This window comes from Wyeomyia smithii, chromosome 3 (genome assembly GCF_029784165.1).
Source record: "Wyeomyia smithii strain HCP4-BCI-WySm-NY-G18 chromosome 3, ASM2978416v1, whole genome shotgun sequence".
Taxonomy (NCBI): Eukaryota; Metazoa; Arthropoda; class Insecta; order Diptera; family Culicidae; genus Wyeomyia; species Wyeomyia smithii.
This window is the reverse complement of record NC_073696.1, coordinates 162,465,432-162,487,825: the sequence shown is the minus strand read 5'-3', so window position 1 is coordinate 162,487,825 and position 22,394 is coordinate 162,465,432. Positions and strand designations below refer to the sequence as shown.

Below are 22,394 nucleotides of genomic sequence, written 5' to 3'. Positions count from 1 at the left end.
AAGCGCAAAAAATGACAATATCATTAATCTGCATGTTATCTTAAATGTCGAGCTGACCAAACTGCTACACCTTTTTCATATACAATTTTGAACAGCTTAACGATCGATGACGGACTATGCACGATAAATCGGTTTCGCTCATAGTGACAATTTTATGAGAATTTAAGTCACCAGATGGCTGCACTAACCGCCGGAAATCGGTCGTAGAGAAAATGTATGAAAAATATGGAAGTTAGGTATCTTGTTCAGGTTATCTTTGATTATAGCCACTCCTTTCTCTGCTAAACCGTTGCTTTGGGGGAAACGGGAGCTCGAAAAAACGAATTCAACATTGGTGAGATTGGCATATTCTATGAAGGCGGCCGAGTTGAAAGGGACGTTATTACACCGTATGAATGTAGGATATCCATATCGAAGGAAAATTCGATCCAGCGTATCAGCAACATGCCGAGCAGTCTTCTCATGTAACGCTTCAGCAAACACGTAACCGGAATAGGCATCGATAACGACTACGTAATCTTTTGCAGCATACTCGAAAAGATCAGTTCCTATGCGGTTGAAAGGATGCAGTGAGGCAGCCTCTTGAACCAAAGGCTCTTTCTGTAGCTCCGCGTGAATTTCTCACATAGGCCACAATTTTTGATCAGCTCGGCGATATCAGTAGTCATTCCTGGCCAAAAACAACTATTTCTAGCCCGTGCAAGTGTTTTTTTTTTCTATTCCAAAATGCGGAGCATGTAACCATTTCGAGATGAGTTTTTGTAACGCCGTTGGAATTACCAGGCGATGATTCTTGAGTAGCAAACCATTTTCGTAATGCGAACAGTCGCGATACTTGTGAAATAACTGGCTCAAATCATCCAAATTATGGTATGAAGGCCATTCATTTTTAACATATTTAACTACACGCTGATACCGCTCGTCGTTTCTCAAAGCTTCAATATATTGGTTCCGATTTTCATATGAAAGACACACTCTTTCTGAGATTGCATGGACCAATCCAGACAATTCCTCACTGTAGTCGACGTCTTCTGTAAGTGGGGCACGCGATAAGCAGTCTGCAACCAACATTTCTTCACCTGGTGTATAGGTTATACACATTCCCGGATACTTCAACAAGTTCATTAACATGCGTTGTAAACGAGGAGTCACATTGTCAATATCGCGATGTACTAGTGTTTCAAGTGGCTTATGATCAGATAGTACTAGGAAATTGCGCCCGTAGAGAAAATAGAGAAAACGCTCACAAGCAAACACTACCACAATTCTTTTTCTATCTGAGCCCATTTCTGTTCTGATTTATACAACGTTCTAGAGGCATAAGCTACAGGTGCCCCCTTTTGCATTATAACACTACCAAGACCATACTTGGAACTGTCGGTCTGAACAATTATCGGAGCATCGGGATCGAAGATAGCTAAAGTGGGTTTGGAACTTATAGTGTTGAGCAAACTATGTAACTCTGTATCGTGATCATCAGTCCATTGCCACTTAACGTTATTGTGAGTCAAACTCCGCAAACCCGCTGTACGTTGCGACAGATTAGGAATGAACTTCCCGAGGTACTTGAGCAGACCCAGGAGTGTAAGCACGTCCGATTTGCTTTGTGGCTTGGGCATATTAATAGTAGCTTCAATATACGAACGGTCAGGTTCAACCCTGTTTTCCGATATTAGATGACCCATGAATTTTGCTCTATTGTTTCTGTACTGGATTTTTGACGGATTAAACTTGATATTGTTCTGCCGAGCTCGATCAAGAACAATCGTCAAAATTCTGTCGTGATCGTCAATATCTGTTCCCACTATTGACAGGTCATCAAAGTAAGTCTCTACACCTGGAATATCACCAAAAATCCGTACCATACGTCTGAAACATTTCAGGTGCACTGTTAATTCCAAACGGTACGCGATTCCATTTATAGCGGCCGAATGGAGTAATAAAAGTAGTTAGATCAGCGCTTTTGGGATCGAGCTCCATTTGCCAGAATCTGTTTTGTAGAGTTATGAATACTCACTTACCGTTCAGACGACCCAGGATATCCTCTGCTGTTGGTATTGGAAAACGTTCCCTCTTGATGCAAGCATTCAGTGGATTAGGGTCTAAACATATACGTAACGAACCGTTGGGCTTTTCGACTATTTGCATATTGTTGACCCAATCTGTAGGGTAATCGACGGGACTGATAATGTGTTGGTTTACCATCGATGTCAATTTATTCATGACCCGATCGTGAAGACTAGATGGTATACGCTTTTTATAATGCAAAACAGGTACTGAATTGTCTTTCAGTTGGAATCAACAAGTGCCGCGAAAGTTTCCAAGACCTACGAATAAATCTTTATTTTACTCGACGAAAGTTGATAGATCAGATGGAAAACCTTTTATCGACTGCACTGAGCATATGTGCTCAACTAGCCCAAACGACTGGCAGGTTTCTAGTCCCAACAAACAAGACTGGCGTCACATTATTTTCCCGAGTGGGTAGTAAGGAATAGGGAAGGTTCATGGGTGACAAAGGCGTAGCCGGGGGGGGGGGCTGACCTTCTGATACCTGAAAAAAAATTTACGAAAAGTCGACAGTGCATCAACAATAGGGTGCCAATGGAATGTTTAAGAGAAATTAGATTTTTGAATTTCGTTCAGTAGTCATGTTTCCCAATAATTTCCCATGGAAGGCAATTATATAGGCTCATTTGCAAAAGTAATTCAACACTCTTGCGAGTGGCTTTCCGAGACTTTACCGGAACATTCGCCATGGTGGACATGCGTGTAGGCATGTTTTTGAGTTCTTTTTTCGTTCTATTTATCAATTCCTCCTCAATTTTCGCATCAAGATCGTTTAGGTAGGTCTCACGCTTCTGGTTTGTCCAGAAACTCTGGATGGGATGCAGCTGGGGAACGTTGGGTGGGTTGGCCGACCTGGGTACCGCATCGATTATCAGCCGCTCCATCTCCTCCAACGATTGCTTCGAGTAGTGAGCCGACACCAGATCGGGCCAGAGCACCGCGTCTTCGCCCCTACGGTATTTCATGATAAACGACGCAGCTTCCGGCAGGAACTTCGTACTATAAATTTCCCCTTTCACGGCCAGTACGGAGCTTCTCGCTGATTGTCAGCCACAGCAGCACCTTCTATGGGAGCTTGGTGTGTGAAATGAATTTTACCTCAGAAGTCACTTTCTTCGTGGGTAAACTAAAATATGGAGTGCCCTGCCAGTTGTTGTCATCCAGGGTGAGATAGGTCTCGGCGTGGACCCCCATCATCACATCGCGATTCGCCAGTAAAATCGACTCGACCATCCAGCAACTCCGAAACCAATGAACGGGACTTCCGCTTTCTGATGTCCATGTTTGCCAGGTACTTTTCCACTTTTTGGCCGGTTGAACCGACCTCCCGATCAAGCGTAGCTTCTTGTCGCTCAGGGTCGTCGGCCGTCTGGTTCAGCAGTGCCAAGATGTTGTTGAAACCGGAACAAGCGTAACCGGCGTCTCTTTTCCGTACGATGTCTGTTTTCGACGTGACGGGGTAACGTTCTTTGATCGCGCACACTTCTGAACGGAGTAGCTTTACTGTTTTCGCCGTTATGGTTAGAATTCGAGTCCATTTTTTCCTGCTGACTCATAGGTTACTATGATTGATGCTTCATGGGTAATTTCGTCAGTGGTGTAAAGGTAAACTCATGAAAAATCAACCTTTTTGAGCATTTTTTTCAATGCTAACGTTAGAAATCAACAATTTTGTCTTCTCTAAAAATGTTTCCATCCAAAATTTGAGCTTAATCGAACTTCTGAGAGGGTTCCACTTACAGTCGAGAGAATCTTACATTTCTGGCCAACCTATTTCATATAAATTTGTTCTAAAAACAAAAACAAATTTCAGGGACATGGAAACTTTTGTGTTGAAAGACTCGAGCTACACCAGAACACACAAGAGACACTCCCAGCTCGAACATTTCCTTCATCGATCAAAAAACTGTGACTTTGACCGCTTTGAGGCTCTACTTCCCAAAGTCCGATTGAGCTCAAATTAGGCATGGAAAATTTTTACGAGAAAACAAAACTTTAGAACTCTATCGTAAATGAAACAATTAAAAAATATAATCCTTTTCTCTGAGTAACGTTACAACTGTACATAAGTCTGTAGATTTATAACTTCTCGCTTAACGACATCCATCGAAAAATCTGTCGCTGTTTTGTCCAATAGTACCGTGTGGGTAACATGGATAACATGGTAACATGGATATTTTCCGAGTGGGTACTACTACCCATACTACCCACATGAAATGCCGACCCTGCCAACAAAGGTTCAAAATAATCGTCGACCAGAACAAACTCTGCAACCTGGGTGGTTTGTTTCTCAACATCATAACAGGGAAGAGAAACTTTACCATGAATCTGGATTTTATTGGAATTATAAACCAAAACATCAACAGCGCAACCGCTAACGATAGAGCAATTCAACCCAGCAGCAATATTCAACAGAATGCAGTTGACATCTGCCCCAGTGTCCAGCTTAAAAACAACAAATCGATCCTTGATACGATACCGCTTAGTCGACCTGACGCGTGAAACCTCATTTGACATAGTGTTCGAGTTTATTCTATAACAAGAGAGTAGCTCACTGTCTTTGTCTAACCCCACCTTATCTTGACCTTTAGATAAATTGTTACCTGCATCTTTCCAGGTCACACTATGAACTGTGTTACTGGTCGTAACCTGCTTTGACGAGCCAGGTTTACCTCGATTAGCCTGGTTGTTGGTATCATTTACTGCTCTCGCCGCTCTGCAGAATCTCTTGAAATGCCCGAGACGCCCACACGAATCACACGTAACTTTGATCGCTGGGCAAAATCGCCGGTGACGTACGCTATACGGTTGACCACAGCAACCTCGTCCTTTCCGCTATGTGATGACTCAACAACTGTATGCACATCGCTCTGTGCTACCTTTCGGTCGAGTAACTGTTTGTTTTCAGCAGCGGCCTCAAAGATCTTGCAGGTCTCCACAATTTACAGCAGTGGTTCATCCTTCCCATCTAACAACTTCAGTTGAAGCTTTTTGTCTTGCACCCCGATAATGATTCTGTCCCGTAACATTCGGTCTGCATACGATGCATGGCACGCAATACATTCATATTCACAGTAGGCTAATTGTGTGCGTAAAGCGGTTTCAAAATCGGCAGACGGTTGCTTCTCTTTTTGAGTGATCATATTAAACTTGAATACCTCCATCGCGATGTTTTTACGTGGGACACAGAAACCATCAAATGCATCGATCACTTGCGCAAGAGTCCGCTCAATTCGTTAACCAGCAGAAGCAGCAACATTAGCAACATTCAGCACCCACAGCAACGGCAACTTCAACGGCATCAGCGTTCCGAGCAACATCTCCATTGTGAGGGAACAAATTGTTATAGATTTTCAGCTCTCTCTCTAATCAGCCACAAAAAAGAAGCTATTTTATTCCTTTCTGCTTCTCCGTTTTTATTCGTAGCAATTATGTAGATGAAAAATTGTTGTTTCCATTTTGGCCAATCTTTCGCCAAGATCAAGCAGTCCAGTGGTTGTGGCAAACGCTGTTCCATTTCGATTCGCTCAAATCAACCAACACAATCTTATAAAATTTTCTCTCGTTCGTTCGGATCTCTTCGGTGCTCTTACGTGTTCGAATAAGTCTAACGGTTCACTTATTCACCCATCATCCGAAGTCAATATTGGTAATAGCATATATAAAGGTTAGGTCACGTTTCTAGAAATTCCGACTTCACTTTTTATGATGAATGCTTTCCGTATTTTTCGCGATTAACCCGCACATGTATTTGACAGAATCACTGCGTTCTTAGTTTCTGATATCTTTAACTTCTGACACCAGGTTACAAGTATCGGATATCTTGTATTAAAACATTGTAGCCTTACAGTTTACAAGCAGTTTATTAGCGAACGATCCTCTTTTGTGTACGGACTATAAACGACTAACTAGACTAGATTGTACCGTAACGTTTTCTTCTAGTTTTCCCAGTGATGCCAGTATCTCAGAAATCTAACCTTCTTACAGCAGGTGTTGAGTGGAAAGGTTTTCGGGCGATGAACTGAAAACACGCGTACTAACAACTTTTACGAAATATATTTAAATTATTAATTTTGAAATACACGGACACGACGGCTACCGACAGCGAGCTGGCTAGCGCTATGGCCTAAGGCCGACTGGCTCAACGGCCAACTAACGACTGACGAATAACATCTGACTAACTGCGAAACACTAACACTGACGCTGCTGTGGGGAGCGCATTTATAGGCTGTCTCTCGGGCGGCTGCATTGTCGAGGCAGAACAAAGCTTGAAATAAGCGCGCGCAAACCAGCGTCGCTTGGGCCTCAGCTGGTCACCCAGCTGAGGTATGAGTTTATGTCCGAACAACCGCAAATTTCGGACTGAACAAAATTAACCACATCAAGAATCAACAAAACTTAGACTTTTTATTTACGTTACTTAGACTTTTTATTTACGAACATTTATGATGATTTCTGTGTGACTGAATCATTTAATCCTTTATGGAAAAATGAGGCGTATCACACGGCAATCGAATACTCTTTATTTATACATGCGCACCAAAGACCCAACGACTATGAATACGAAGAAGTCTTTGAATAAGGAAAGGCAAATTATGAAAATATTCGCAATAGATTTAACAATGTTAATTGACAATTTATCCTTAAGGAATCTCGACGCGGCTGTAGATACTTTCTATGAAGTTTTATTTGATATAATTAAACAAGAAATACCCCTGAAGCAAAGGAAACTTACTGGAAATACAAAAAATACTGCATGGTATAACAGTCATTGTTCTGTATGTAGCTTAGAAGCAAACCCTTCCGGTCGTAAGTAAGACGCGTTCGTTTCAGTTTCGCTAAAAGCAAAATGGCTTCCAAAAAGAGTGAAGCAGTTAAAAATATAATGTAATCCAAGCAACAAAACGTGAAATTCAATTGCGAGGAAGTTTTATACCGAAAATTCCTACATAAAGCGATTTACCATTAGAGTTCAAAGGTATTCATTTACCGTACGCCTTGCATTCGCTATGACTATAAACAAATCACAAGGTCAATCTTTGACCTTGTGTGTGGAATGGCAATATGGCATGATTGCATGTTGGAAAGCTTTGTCTATTCACGCGCCAAACAAAAAAAAAACAAGAAACGCAGTCTACCACCAAGCATTGAAGCATTGAGCATTGAACATTTAAAAATCGTAAATAATATATGGTGTTAAATGTAATGTTAGTAGAAAAACCTAAATAATCCACCTAGCGATCAGACCCACCCTTTCGCATTCAAACTTTTATTTATAAAAATAGATTTACAAGAACGCTTCAATCCAATAAATGTATATTCACTCTTTAGGTTCTAAGAAATTGATGTTGTAATCTAAACATATAAAAATGTAGTCCGGTCTGTCTGTCTGTTTGTCTGATCCATATAGCCTCGAAAACTACCGAACCGATCGACGTGAAAATTTTTATGTAGGGGTTTTTGGTGCCGATAAAGGTTCCTATGATAATTTAACATACAAACGAAACGCAAATTTCTGCACAATTCGAGTACTAATCAACTGAATGGAACCAAATTTGGCAGGTAAATGTTTTTAGTGGTAAAACCTAAATTAATCCACCTAGCGGTCAGACCCAGCCTTTCTCATTCAAACTTTTATTTGCTTAAATAGATTTACATGAACGCATCAATCCAATAAATGTATATTCACTCTTTAGGTTCTAAAATATTGATGTTGTAATCTATACACGTATGTAAATATGCAGTCCGGTCTGTTTGTCTGTCTGTCTGTCTGTCTGATCCATATAGGCTCGAAAACTACCGAACCGATCGACGTGAAAATTTGTATGTAGGGGTTTTTGGTGCCGATAAAGGTTCCTATGATAGTTTGAGACCCCTCCCTTTTCTGGAAGGGAGAGGTACCATACACATGAAACATAAATTTCTGCGCAACTCAAGAACAAAACAAGCAAATGAAATCGAATTCGGCATGTAGATGTTTTAAGAGGTAACAAGTATGTCCATAATAGTTGGACGCCCCTACCTTTTTTAGAAGGGAGAGGTTCCATACAAATGAAACACAAATTTCTGCACATCTCGAGAACTAATCAACTAAATGGAACCAAATTTGGCAGGTAAATGTTTTAAGTGGTAAAAAATATGTCCATAATATTTTGACACCCCTCCTTCTTTCTAAATGGAGGTATGCCATACAAATGAAACACAAATTTCAGCACATCTCGAGAACTAACCGAGTAAATGGAACCAAATTTAGCATGAGAATGTTTCTAGGGGTAACAAATATGTCCATAATGGTTCGACACCCCTCCCTCTTCTGGAAGGAAGGGGTTTCTTACAAATGATACACAAATTTCTGCACATCTCTAGAGCAAACCAACTAAATGGAACCATATTTGCAGGTGAATGTTTTTAGTGGTAACAAATTTGTTCCATAACCGACCTCAGGCAACATTTTGGATTGTAAGATTGCAACTTCCGGTTTCTGTAAAACAGCCAGAAATGGCCGATTTCCACTCAATATAATAATATCCGGATCTAGAATGATGAACACGAGCTAAAATCGATCGAAATTGTCTTCAAATGACATTATGAAATCCAAAATGGCGACTTTCGGTTTCGGAAAAACAGCGGCAAACGACCAAATACCACCCAATATGGGTATTTCCGGAACCGTAATGGTGCACTGGAGCCACAAATCGACTACAGACAACATTTCGAATTGTAAGATGGCAACTTCCGGTTTCTGGAAAACAGCCTGAAATGAACGATTCCCATTGAATATGAGTATCTCCGGAACCAGAAAGATGCACAGAAGTTAAAAATTGATCACAGAGACAATCTTGAATTTCAAGATGGTGACTTCCGGTGTCTGGCAAACAGCCGGAAATGACCAAATACCATTCAATATGAATGTTTTCGGAACCAGAATTACGCCCAGATGACAGAAATTGATTTCACAGTCAATTTTAAAGTCCAAAATGATGACTTTCGGTTACTGAAAAACAGCCCAAAGTAACCAAATAACACCCAATATGAGTATTTCTGGAGCCAGAATGTTGCAAGAAGCTAAAAATTGACCTCAGACACCATTATGAAATGTAGGATAGCAACTTTTGGTTTCTGGAAAACAGTAAAAAATGGCCGATTTCCGTCTAACATGAATATATCCGGATCTAGAATGATACACAGCAGCTGAAATCGACCACAGACCCCATTTTGTATTCTAAGTTGGCGACTTCCGGTTCCTGGGAAACAGCCGAAAATTATCAAATAACACCCAATATGGGTTTTCTTCAACGATTTATGAAAAACAGCCTAAAATAACCAAATACTATTCAATATGAGTATTTCTGGAACCAGAGTGATGCAATGAGCTAACAATTGACCTCAGGCACAATTTTGAATTGCTAAATGGCAACTTCTAGGAAATATATATATATATATATATATATATATATATTTATAAATATATATATATATATATATATATATATATATATATATATATATATATATATATATTTATATATATATATATATATATATATATATATATATATATATATATATATTTATACATATATATATATATATATATATATATATATATATATATATATATATATATATATATTTATATATATGTATATATATATATATATATATATATATATATATATATATATATATATATATATATATATATATATATATATATATATATGTATATATATATATATATATATATATATATATATATATATATATATATATATATATATATATATATAAATATATATATATATATATATATTTTTTTTTTTTTTTGTTTTTTTTTTCCAGGTGGAGGGGAAATTTGCATCCAAACCCCTGAGGTGACCAACCAAGTACTCCGAAGTCTTGAAGAAAATGAGAGGCGAAACCTAGCTCAAGGATCTGGGAGCGGATGTGCGGACCATCCGTCGTTCTCGCACCGGCGAGATGATCCTTGAGCTCCGTAAGGATGCTAAAAACAAGGGCGCTGCCTACAAGACGGTAGCCGAGCAGGTCCCCGGGAAAGATGTGCAAATTCGGGCACTCACCTCAGAGGTGACTCTCCAGCTCAAAAACCTGGATGAAATCACGATATTCAGGTGCGATATTGCACAGGCCCTCAAGGAGAAGTGCGGAGTGGAAGTAGCCACTGAGGTAATTCGCCGCCGAAAGGGTCCAGCGGGGACCCAGGTGGCCACTTTCCGCCTTGCATCGGCCGATGCAACTCTTGCCCTGAAGACAGCCAAACTTAAGGTTGGCTGGTCAGTATGTCCCCTGAGCATACTCCAGCAGCCGGACGTTTGCTTCAGGTGTTCCGAGGGAGGACACAAGTCCTGGACCTGCAAGAGCCCGATAGGAGCCAGTTACGAGGCGTTGTGGTGGTGCTGGCCATAAAGCTAAAGACTGCGGGGAGCCTCCCAAGTGCTTGGTATGTACTGGAAAACGGGACGCCAAGCACTTTATGGGAGGCCCACGGTGCCCAGCCGGTAAGGCGGCCACGAAACCACGGGCGTGAGGGTGACACAATTGAACCTGAACCATTGCTATGCGGCACAGCAGCTGCTATACCAAGCAGCGTCTGAGTCGCGGTCGGACATCGCAATCGTATCGGACCCCTACTGCATTCCTCCCGGAAACGGTAATTGGGTTGCAGATAAGTCCAGTACGGCGGCCATATGCACGACCAGCAAGTTCCCGGTTCAGGAGGTTGTGTCAACCTCAAATGAAGGATACGCGGTTGCCAAGGTGGACGGAGTGTTCTACTGCAGCTGTTATGCTCTGCCGCGTTGGTCTAGAGGTTCACCCAGATGGTCGATTTGTTATCTATGGAGCTGACGGGACTAACACCCTTAGTAGTGGCGGGCGACTTCAACGCTTGGACTGTTGAGTGGGGAAGCCGCCGCACGAACCGGAGGGGTCAGATCTTGTTGGAAGCTTTGGCAAAGCTCAACCTAGATCTGGCCAACGTTGGAACCAAGTGTACATTCAGCAGAAATGGTGCGGAGTCGATCATCGACGTGACGTTCTCCAGCCCAGGACTGATCGTGAACTGGAGGGTAGACGATGGCTACACCTATAGTGACCACCAGTCGGTCTGCTATAGCGTAGTCCAAAACGTGAGGCGGCAGGCGACGGGTAGAGGCAATACTCCGACCGTCCGCGGGTGGAAGACATCGCATTTCGATGCCGAGGTATTTGCAGAAGCAATGAGAAGAGAGCGCGAGGGGGGCAGTTGGCTCCGCCCGAGTGCTGACCAATTAGTTGCCACATTATCGCGGGCGTACGACGCCACCATGCCTAGGACCCGCCAACCTAGGAATGGTAAGTCACCGGTATACTGGTGGACCGACGCGATAGCGGACCTCCGTAGCGCGTGCCTCCGTGCAAGACGGATGTTGCAACGTGCACGTACCGATGCACAGAGGGTAGAGCGCCGTGTAGTATTCGGATCTGCAAGATCAGCGCTTAAAAGTGCGATAAAGGCGAGCAAAAGGGCCTGCTTCGATAGGCTATGCGCGAGTGCCAATACGAATCCGTGGGGCAACGCCTACAGAGTCGTAATGGCGAAGACCAAAGGCGTGTTGGCGCCTGCAGAGCGATCACCAGCGATGCTGGAGCGTATCATCGAGGGACTCTTTCCACGACACGAGCCAAATCCTTGGCCTCCGGTTGCTGAGTCTCACGTCCGACGTTCCAGTATCTCAGACACAGACCAGGGATGGTCGGCCAACCTGCCGGGCATCCAATCCGTGAGAGACGGCAGCCGTGCCGAGGTTGTGGAGGAGGTAAGGGTTACGAATGAGGAACTCATCGTGATCGCCAACTCCCTAAAGGTGAGCAAGGCACTGGGACCGGATGGAATCCCGAACTTGGCCATCAGGACGGCCATGAAAGTGGCCCCCGATCTATTTCGAGCAGTCATGCAGAAGTGCCTGGATGACTGCCTCTTTCCGGACAGGTGGAAGCAACAGAGATTGGTGCTGTTGCCGAAGGCTGGGAAACCGCCAGGGGACCCATCGGCATACAGACCTATCTGTCTGCTGGACACTACGGGCAAGGTGCTTGAGAGGATTATCCTCAACAGACTGGTGAAGTACACAGAGGGTGTAAACGGTCTGGCAAGTAACCAGTTCGGCTTCCGGAAAGGTAGATCCACGCTGGATGCTATTCTCTCTGTCACCAAGACGGCAGTGGTAGCACTCCAGCGTAAGAGTTGGGGCATTCGCTATTGCGCAATCGTCACGCTTGACGTGAAGAATGCATTCAATAGCGCCAGTTGTGACTCCATAGCGCTCGCGCTTAGGAGCATCAACGTACCGGTGTCGTTGTACAAGATTTTGGAAAATTATTTCCAGAACCGGGTACTAGTTTACAACACGGAGGAGGGTCAGAAGTGCGTCCCAATCACCGCAGGGGTACCGCAAGGTTCCATCCTGGGCCCGGTGTTGTGGAATGTCATGTATGACGGGGTGTTGAAACTAAAGTTTCCTGTAGGGGTTGTGATCGTCGGTTTCGCAGACGACATCACGCTAGAGGTCTACGGCGAGTCGATCGAAGAGGTCGAGTTGACGGCCGCGCACTGCATACGCAAGGTCGAAAACTGGATGCACTCTAGGAAACTGGAGTTAGCGCACCATAAAACGGAGGTTACGGTTGTGAACAACCGCAAATTAGAGCAACAGGCGGTGGTCAGAGTCGGTGACTGCACCATTACCTCAAGGCGTTCCTTGAAGCTCTTAGGGGTTATGGTTGACGATAAGCTCACATTTAAGAGTCACGTCGACTATGCCTGTAAGAGGGCTTCAACGACTGCTGCAGGACTATCTCGAATGATGTCGAATAGCTCAGCGGTATATGGCAGCAAGCGTAAACTTCTTGCCAGCGTGGTTTCGTCCATACTTAGGTATGGTGGGCCAGCGTGGTCCAAAGCGTTAGGTACCAACAGTCATCGTCGTAAACTGGAAAGTACCTACAGGCTTATGTGCCTGAGGGTTGTGAGCGCGTACCGTACAGTGTCATACGACGCAATCTGCGTCCTGTCCGGCATGATGCCTATCAGCATAGCCATTAAGGAGGACGTAGAATGCTTCGATCAACGTGACACAAGGGGTATACGAGGCACCAGAAGGTCATTCTCGATGATCAGATGGCAGCAGGAATGGTCCAATTCCGTAAAGGGTAGATGGACGCATCGACTTATTCCGGACGTAGCCGGATGGGTCGGGAGGCGCCATGGAGAAGTTAACTTCCACTTGACACAGATTCTGTCAGGTCATGGTTGCTTCAGGCAGTATCTACACAGATTCGGGCATGCGGGGTCCCCCATGTGTCCCGAGTGCGCGGATGCGGAAGAGACTGCTGAGCATGAGCGACATGATGGTAGTGAGCGGGCCAGACACCACTCCGGACAACCTAGTTTGGAGGATGTGTAAAGACCCAAACATTTGGAGGGCGGTTTGTACAGCCGCCTCTCAAATAGTTTTAGAATTGCAAAACAGGCGACAGGTTGACCACCGACACGCCAGTGTTAGCTAACGGCCAGTCTCCAGGTTAGTTAGCTAAGTTAGCAAAGATACCTAAAGAACCAAGAGGGTGCACAGAGCACAAAAGCCGCTTCCCGAAGCAATACCTAGCGGTGGTCCCGGGGAGAATTATGGGCTGGAGACTGGAGGGGTTTTAGTGGGTCCGGTCACTGATTCAAACCAACCCCACACTCCCTGAGGTTGGTCACCTCAGGTGTTTGGATGCAAATTTCCCCTCCACCTGAAACAAAAAAAAAAAAAAATATATATATATATATATATATATATATATATATATATATATATATATATATATATCTCATATATATACATATATATATATATATATATATATATATATATATATATATATATATATATATATATATATATATATATATATATATATATATATATATATATTTATAAATATATATATATATATATATATATATATATATATATATATATATATATATATTATATATATATATATATATATATATATATATATACATTATATACATTAATATATATATACATACATATATATATACATTAATATTTTCAAATAGTTTTCATTCAAATAAGTGATTTCGTTCATTTTGATTTATGTGAATTCGAATATTCTACGACATACCCATACCCATACGAAATGGGTTTAAATTCCTTATGATTTAACAAGTGATATAATGAATTTTTACCTTTCTCCTAGAAAGGTTTAGCAGTCACTTGCAAAACCGAAAGTATAAAAGTGCTCCAAAGGGTCGAATGGCATATATCACTCGACTCAGCTCGACGAACTGAGCATTTTCTGTATGTGTGTGTGTGTGTGTATGTGTGTGTGTTTCAAGTCAAAGTCAAATTACAAATCGCTTGAAATGATTGGTTTTTTCGAAATGACAACATCCTCGTCTCTTGCCTTCTGTACATCGCCTTAATTCTGAATATATTCATATTGGGTGGTATTCGTTTATTTCAGCAGATTTTCTGGCATCAATCTGGCAACGGAAATACTTATATTGGGAGGTATATAGGTATTTAGGTTGTTTTTCAAAAACTGAAAGTAGTCGTCTTTAAATTCAAAATGGTGTCCAAGGTCAATGTTTGGTTTCTATGCATCATCTCGATTACGGAAATATCCATATTGAGTATTATTCTGTCATTTTCGACTGTTTCCTAGAAGTTGCCATTTAGCAATTCAAAATTGTGCCTGAGGTCAATTGTTAGCTCATTGCATCATTCTGGTTCCAGAAATACTCATATTGAATAGTATTTGGTTATTTTAGGCTGTTTTTCATAAACCGTTGAAGAAAACCCATATTGGGTGTTATTCGATAATTTTCGGCTGTTTCCCAGCAACCGGAAGTCGCCAACCTAGAATACAAAATGGGGTCTGTGGTCGATTTCAGCTGCTGTGTATCATTCTAGATCCGGATATATTCATGTTAGACGGAAATCGGCCATTTTTTACTGTTTTCCAGAAACCAAAAGTTGCCATCCTACATTTCATAATGGTGTCTGAGGTCAATTTTTAGCTTTTTGCAACATTCTGGCTCCAGAAATACTCATATTGGGTGTTATTTGGTTACTTTGGGCTGTTTTTCAGTAACCGAAAGTCATAATTTTGGACTTTAAAATTGCCTGTGAAATCAATTTCTGCCATCTGGGCGTAATTCTGGTTCCAAAAACATTCATATTGAATGGTATTTGGTCATTTCCGGCTGTTTGCCAGACACCGGAAGTCACCATCTTGAAATTCAAGATTGTATCTGTGATCAATTTTTAACTTCTGTGCATCTTTCTGGTTCCGGAGATACTCATATTCAATGGGAATCGTTCATTTCAGGCTGTTTTCCAGAAACCGGAAGTTGCCATCTTACAGTTCGAAATGTTGTCTGTAGTCGATTTGTGGCTCCAGTGCACCATTACGGTTCCGGAAATACCCATATTGGGTGGTATTTGGTCGTTTGCCGCTGTTTTTCCGAAACCGAAAGTCGCCATTTTGGATTTCATAATGGCATTTGAAGACAATTTCGATCGATTTTAGCTCGTGTTCATCATTCTAGATCCGGATATTATTATATTGAGTGGAAATCGGCCATTTCTGGCTATTTTACAGAAACCGGAAGTTGCAATCTTACAATCCAAAATGTTGCCTGAGGTCGGTTATGGAACAAATTTGTTACCACTAAAAACATTCACCTGCAAACATGGTTCCATTAAGTTGGTTTGCTCTAGAGATGTGCAGAAATTTGTGTATCATTTGTATGAAACCCCTCCCTTCCAGAAGAGGGAGGGGTGTCGAACCATAATGGACATATTTGTTACCCCTAGAAACATTCTCATGCTAAATTTGGTTCCATTTACTCGGTTAGTTCTCGAGATGTGCTGGAATTTGTGTTTCATTTGTATGGCATACCTCCATTTAGAAAGAAGGAGGGGTGTCAAAATATTATGGACATATTTTTTACCACTTAAAACATTTACCTGCCAAATTTGGTTCCATTTAGTTGATTAGTTCTCGAGATGTGCAGAAATTTGTGTTTCATTTGTATGGAACCTCTCTCTCTCTCTATATATATATATATATATATATATATATATATATATATATATATATATATATATATATATATATATATATATATATATATATATATATATATATATATATATATATATATATATATATATATATATATATATATATATATATATATATATATATATATATATATATATATATATATATATATATATATATATATATATATATATATATATATATATATATATATATATATATATATATATATATATATATATATATATATATATATAAGTTAATTGCTTGGAACTCTTCGGGGGATTTTTAAAAAAACTAAAACTGAACTTCACTTCAACACGGTTCACACTGGAATGATTTTACTGTCGTTAAATTAATTACAGAGAGCTAACGAATAACCTACATCCCTGACTTAGCACATAACGTGCACCTAGCGTTTGGACACCTGCTTGTGGCTTCGCCGTTCGACGTTGGAGTTATTTCCTGTTGTCTGCTGACGCCGCGGATTCCTGAGCCTGTGCCGGTTAAACTTTGAGATTTGGTTTCGTCGTTAACTGCTCCTTGCGCAAGTATTGCTCGTCCCGAGCAATTACCTGTTTTCGCGAACTGCTGGTATTTGATGATTCCAAAAATTTTAACTGTCAATATAAAAACTGTTAAAGTGCTTATTGATACAAATCCGATTATGTTTTTAATGTCGATTGTCTCTAGATGCTTTCGATTTTCTATGTGTATGGCATGTAGTTCCGAAAGGTTAATGTGTCTATGAATTTGCATAGGTTTTATTTTCGTCGGTTCCAGTGGTGTGATTATGGGTTGATAAAATTGGAATTCGAAATTTTCATAGAGCTCGTTGTTTATGTAAATTGAACAATTATGGAATGTTATCAAATGGATGCCTCTCAGAGCTTTGTTATTGATACCACAGGTGCTATTGATATTTACGTCTTGGTGAACGGTTAGTATCAGCAGCGTACCTGGGGCTATTTCTCTTACTTCTGTGGTTGGAGGTTTTTCCACGAGATTACAATGTCCAAAACGTCCTCGCAATAATGCGGCTTCACACGGGTTTTCGCTAATGTCGATTACCTGTCTTCTTTCGCATAAAGTAACTTTGCGGTTTTGTTGGCATTTTGAAACAATCGCTAAGATTTGATTTGAGTTCATTAAGACTTCATTATGCATCAGTTTGGCTGTATGGTTCAGTATTGGCAAAGGTTCGATGCTCACTTTCCGGTATGTGGTTGGAAGAAGTCGTGGTATGTTAACGCTGATGATGAGGGTTGATTCGCTATATAGGGTGCTGGTGGTGAGATAGTTGTTGGTGTCGTCGAGGCTGTGAATTTCTAAACCTTGGCTTGAAATCTCCTGTGCTATTAGATCAATTTCTTTTGGTGTAAGAATTAGTTTACTTATAATGTTTAGTTTAGTAAGCAAGATAGCGTATTCGATTGATTTTAGAGTTTCTATAAATGTGTTTAGTTGAAAGACAATTTGAATTTTCTGATTTTCGCTAATGATGTAATCATTATCTTTAAGTATACTATTTAGGGCATTCTGTTGGTTTTTAATTTGATCTGTCATAATGTTTATTCTGTTTTCGAATTTAGTATTAATTTTTATCTGCCTGTTATTTTGCTTTATGATAGTGTTTCCAGATTTTCTAAGCTCGTCTAGGTTGCTGTTAATCAGTGCTAGATCGTCTGCATCTAAGTTTCCGGTGATAAATTTAATTGTACTGCCTAACATATTAATTGCTCTTTTGTTTCTGTTTGGTTTAACTTGTAGCATATTAAAAAGGAATCTGATTTCATTCAATTTCATTTTTATAATGTCCGAAAAGTCACTAGGTGAATTCTGTAACTGACCAATCATGTTTTCGATAAATAACACAGATGCTTCTAGTTTTACAAAGTCAATCACATGCAGCAACCTGTCGTAACCGTCTATTATCCTCCCTTCTCCCTCTTGCAGTATCAACGCTCCTGCGTTGTTGGTAATATCATTAATCTGTAGGACTTGGTTTTGGGATGGGGTGTTCATTGATAGGATGAGCAGGAGTGTAAGCATGGGTAGTTGCATTTTTTCCGTTTGCCAGGGTTTGACGAGAATTCTGTGGAAAGAAAAGTGTGAGTGTGAGTGTCTCATATTATTTTAAGATTATTTTTGTGTAGCTTTCGACCCGAGTCGTCAATGAAGGTTCTAGTGTGATCCTCGACGACTTGAACCGGAAGGTACTTTGGATTGGTCTTATTCCGTATTCCCTGGACTTTCTGGAAAACTTCTTCGTTCGGCTGCAAAATCGGTTGGACCTCGCGATGATTGTTATGTTGTTCAATTGTTTTATGTTGCGTTTTTTGTAGTTGTAAGACAACTTCATCATACATTTTGTTCCGACTTTCGATCATTTGATCCACGTCGAGATGTCTGTCGTCACCATCTCTGATGGCAAAGAAGATTTCCCGTGGTTTCAATTTTGTAGCTGAATGAATGGTTTCATTATACAGGGTACAAGCAATACGAAATACTTCCTTGTTAGATAACTGTTCGTATTTTGATCTGATACACCTAAAAATCTCAGCGAGTGTAGAATGGAATCTTTCGACAGTGCCATTCGTTTCGCTGCAATTTGTAGGTGTAAAATATATTTGAACATTTAAATCGTTGAGAAGTCCCCTGACTTCAATTGACCTCATGGCTGGTTCGTTGTCGCTCACGATGAGTTGAGGTTTTCCGTGTGTGCTGAAGTATTTTAACAGAGCCTTCCGAACGTCCTGTATCTGCCTTGATTTAATTGGAATGATTGCGCCAAACTTAGAAAATTTATCTACAATTGATAAAAACATATCAGGTAGCGAAATGAAAATGTCTATGTGAATAATTTCTAATGGTTTTTTCGGAATAGGAGTTTCGCCAAATTTAATTTTATATGGGTGACGTTCGTATTTTGCTTTGTTGCATACTTCGCATAATTTGATAAATCTTCGGATTTTGAATTTCATTCTGGGAAAGTAATAGGTTCTAGAAATTTTTTCTTTGTTTTCCCATATACCTCGGTGTGCTGAATCGTGCACATTCTGAATTAGGTCATTCTGTTCCTCATCCGTTTGAACGTCTTGTAGCATGGTTTGCGTTATTTTAACTTTGAAGGTTTTGCATCGGTTAAAATAATTTTTGTAGACAACTTGTATGGTGGGGATTAATCTCTCGGGGCAGAAAATACAGTTGACTCTTTTGTGATCCATATATTCTTTAAAGATATTTAACATTGCGGGTACTCCGAAACATATTTTTGTTATGGTTCTCCTGAAAACACGTGGAAACACTTCCTCGAACTCATTGCTATCTTGTTCGCCAATTTTTAGCACTAGCTGATTCGAAAACACGTTCAAAGGGCGGAGAGTCATCTGAACAAACTCAGAATCGTCTGTATCCGCTGAGTGAACAGTGGCAGCGTCCGTGTCGCTGTCACTTTCTTCATGTAGGTTTATTTCGTGTGGAAATCGTGATAATGCGTCGGCGACAGTATTTTGCTTTCCAGGTCTGTATCGAATTTCATAATCATATTCTTCGAGTGATAGCCTCCATCTAACGAGCTTACTGTTAGGGTGATTCAAATTCAGCCCGTATGTGAGCGGTTTGTGATCGGTATACAACACAAACTTTCGACCGAAAAGGTAGGGTCTGAAATACTTGCAGGCCCATACGATAGCCAGCAACTCTTTCTCTATAGTCGAGTATTTTTCTTCAGTTTGGGAAAGAGTACGAGATGCGTATGCTATCGGTTTATCTTTGCCTACTGGACCTTGCGACAGAACCGCGCCAATAGCATGGTTTGATGCATCGGTCGTGAGGATGAAAGTTTTGTCAAAATCAGGATACTGTAGAATAGTACTGCTTGTTAGAATGTTTTTGCATTTTTCAAATGCATTAATAAATTCTCTCGAATAGTCTAATGTCTCTCCTTTTCGTAAGCTGTTAGAAAGCGGTTTCGCTATTCGAGCAAAATCGCGAATAAATTTCCGGTAGTAACCTAAAACTCCAAGAAAGCCTCTTAGTTCTTTCTCGTTTTTTGGTAAAGGCCAATTTCAATTTTGTCTGGGTTCGGCTTGACTCCTTCTGAGGTGACTAAGTGACCCAAAAATGCGACTTCTTTGTGAAGAAACTCGCTTTTGTCTAATTGCACTTTCATATTGAATCTTTTAAGGCAATTAAAAATTTTTGCTAAGGCTTGTCGAAAACACAATAATATCGTCCATGTAGACCAGACATATTTTACCTATGTGTTCTCTTAAAATGTTGTCCATCACACGTTGAAATGTTGATGGCGTATTGCGAAGGCCGAATGGCATTCTTAAAAATTCATAATGACCGTGTTCTACACTGAAGGCGGTTTTCGAAACGTCATCGTTGTGAACTTCGATTTGATGAAACCCACTTGCAAGATCTAATGTAGAGAAATATGTGCATCTACCCAGTTTATCAAGAATGTCATTTATGTTGGGTATTGGATACTTATCCTCAATTGTCTTGTCGTTTAACTTCCTATAGTCAATTACGATTCTCCATTTTTTTTGACCGGAAGCATCCATTTTTTAGGTACGACCCAGACTGATGAGGACCAAGGACTATTCGAATGCTGGATGATACCTTGCTCTAGCATTTTTGAAATTTGCTTCTGTACCTCTTCTTTATGACAGAAGGGGTACCGATATGATTTAGAATGCACAGGAATGTCGTCTTTCGTTGTTATTTTATGTTTTATTGCGTTGGTGAAGGTGAGCTTTTGTTCCTCTAAGTGGAATATTTCCTCGTATTTTCGAATCAAATCAATTAATTTTTGTCGCTCTTCTTCATTAAGGTGAGCGAGTCGTAGTTGTTGGAAAAGATCTTGTTTATTTTTACATTTCGGGATCATGTCAGGAAAACGTGTCTCGAAATTCTGTATCTCAACTTGAAAAGGTTCATCAATTTTGACTTTAATGGGTTTGCTGCTAATGTTGGTAATGGCAACGTACGCTTGTCCTTGCTTAGAGCTGTATAACCCTGAATGCACTATTAATGATTCGGAAATTTCTATGTCATTTTCAATTAAAAAATCACCTTCATTGTTGTTTGTAGGGATACTGATGAATTTTGATTCGTTTGAATTTAAACTAATGTTTGTTGTGTCGGGGTATTTTCTAAACATTGGTATCGTGGTTGATGGTAACTGTAACTCGTTAGAATGCGTGAGGATGTTGGCTTTCAAATGTTGAAGTGACTCGTAACCTATGAGTCCATCAAAGTATGAATGAAAGTCAAAAATGTAGAAAGTTAATTATGGAGAGTTTTTGATGTGAGGAAATGGATTGAATTCTGTAAATTGATTAATTTGGTGCGATCCGTTAATATTTCTGACAGTAGCAGGTTTCATGAATCTGCATTTTTCTATGCTAACCAAACGTGGGCTAATATAATTCTTGTTAGCACCTGTGTCAATCAGAAATTTTAAGGATCCTCTCGTCGTTTCTATTTTTATGTACGGTATGAAATTGGCTACGTTGTTGTTTGTGAGCTTGCGGTTATCTGAAAATTTAGGTCATCTGGTTTATCATCATCTTCCTGTTTTCACTATGAACCTCGTTAGCAGTTTCGGGCAAAATTTGCGTTTCATTCTCGGTTGTCTCGTTGGACTGATAATAATTTTCAAAGTCTGGATAGTAAGATAATGGTTGATAATAATTTTCTGTATAATCTTCATATGGGTAGAAGTTATTATAGCACTGTTCGGTATTTGTTAGTTCTTCAAAATGGAATTTAGGAGGGTTATATGGTCGAGCAAAGTTTTGTTGTGCGAAATTCTGGGGGCCAAAGTTCGTTGGTGGGCGATAATTCTGTGGAAATCGCGGTGCAAAATTGTTTTGCATTTGAGGAGGGGGTATGCTCCGAGGACGGTTCATGTAATTTACTCTAACGGATGGATCTACATCCATTCTTTCAGGTTTTGGTTGAGGTTTCCGCGGGAGGAAGGGCCTAAACATGTGTGGTGGCGGTTGTTGCGGATGTCTATAAGAATTATTCGCTGGAAACATTGGTCTTGGTTGAAACTTAAATGGTACTGGTTTATATAATGGCACCTGTTGAGGTGTTCTGCTAGGAATTGGTGGCGGATGATGTGTAGTTTTTGGTTGTATGTAATTGCTTTCATCTAAACAAAG

The 22,394-nt window shown here is 40.4% G+C and overlaps 1 pseudogene; it reads right to left on the bottom strand.

Annotated features, from left to right (window-relative positions):
• Positions 1 to 1,256: 1,256 nt before the first annotated feature.
• On the bottom strand, positions 1,257 to 21,112 carry LOC129728791 (uncharacterized; annotated as a pseudogene).
• Between the last annotated feature and the right edge of the window lie 1,282 nt (positions 21,113 to 22,394).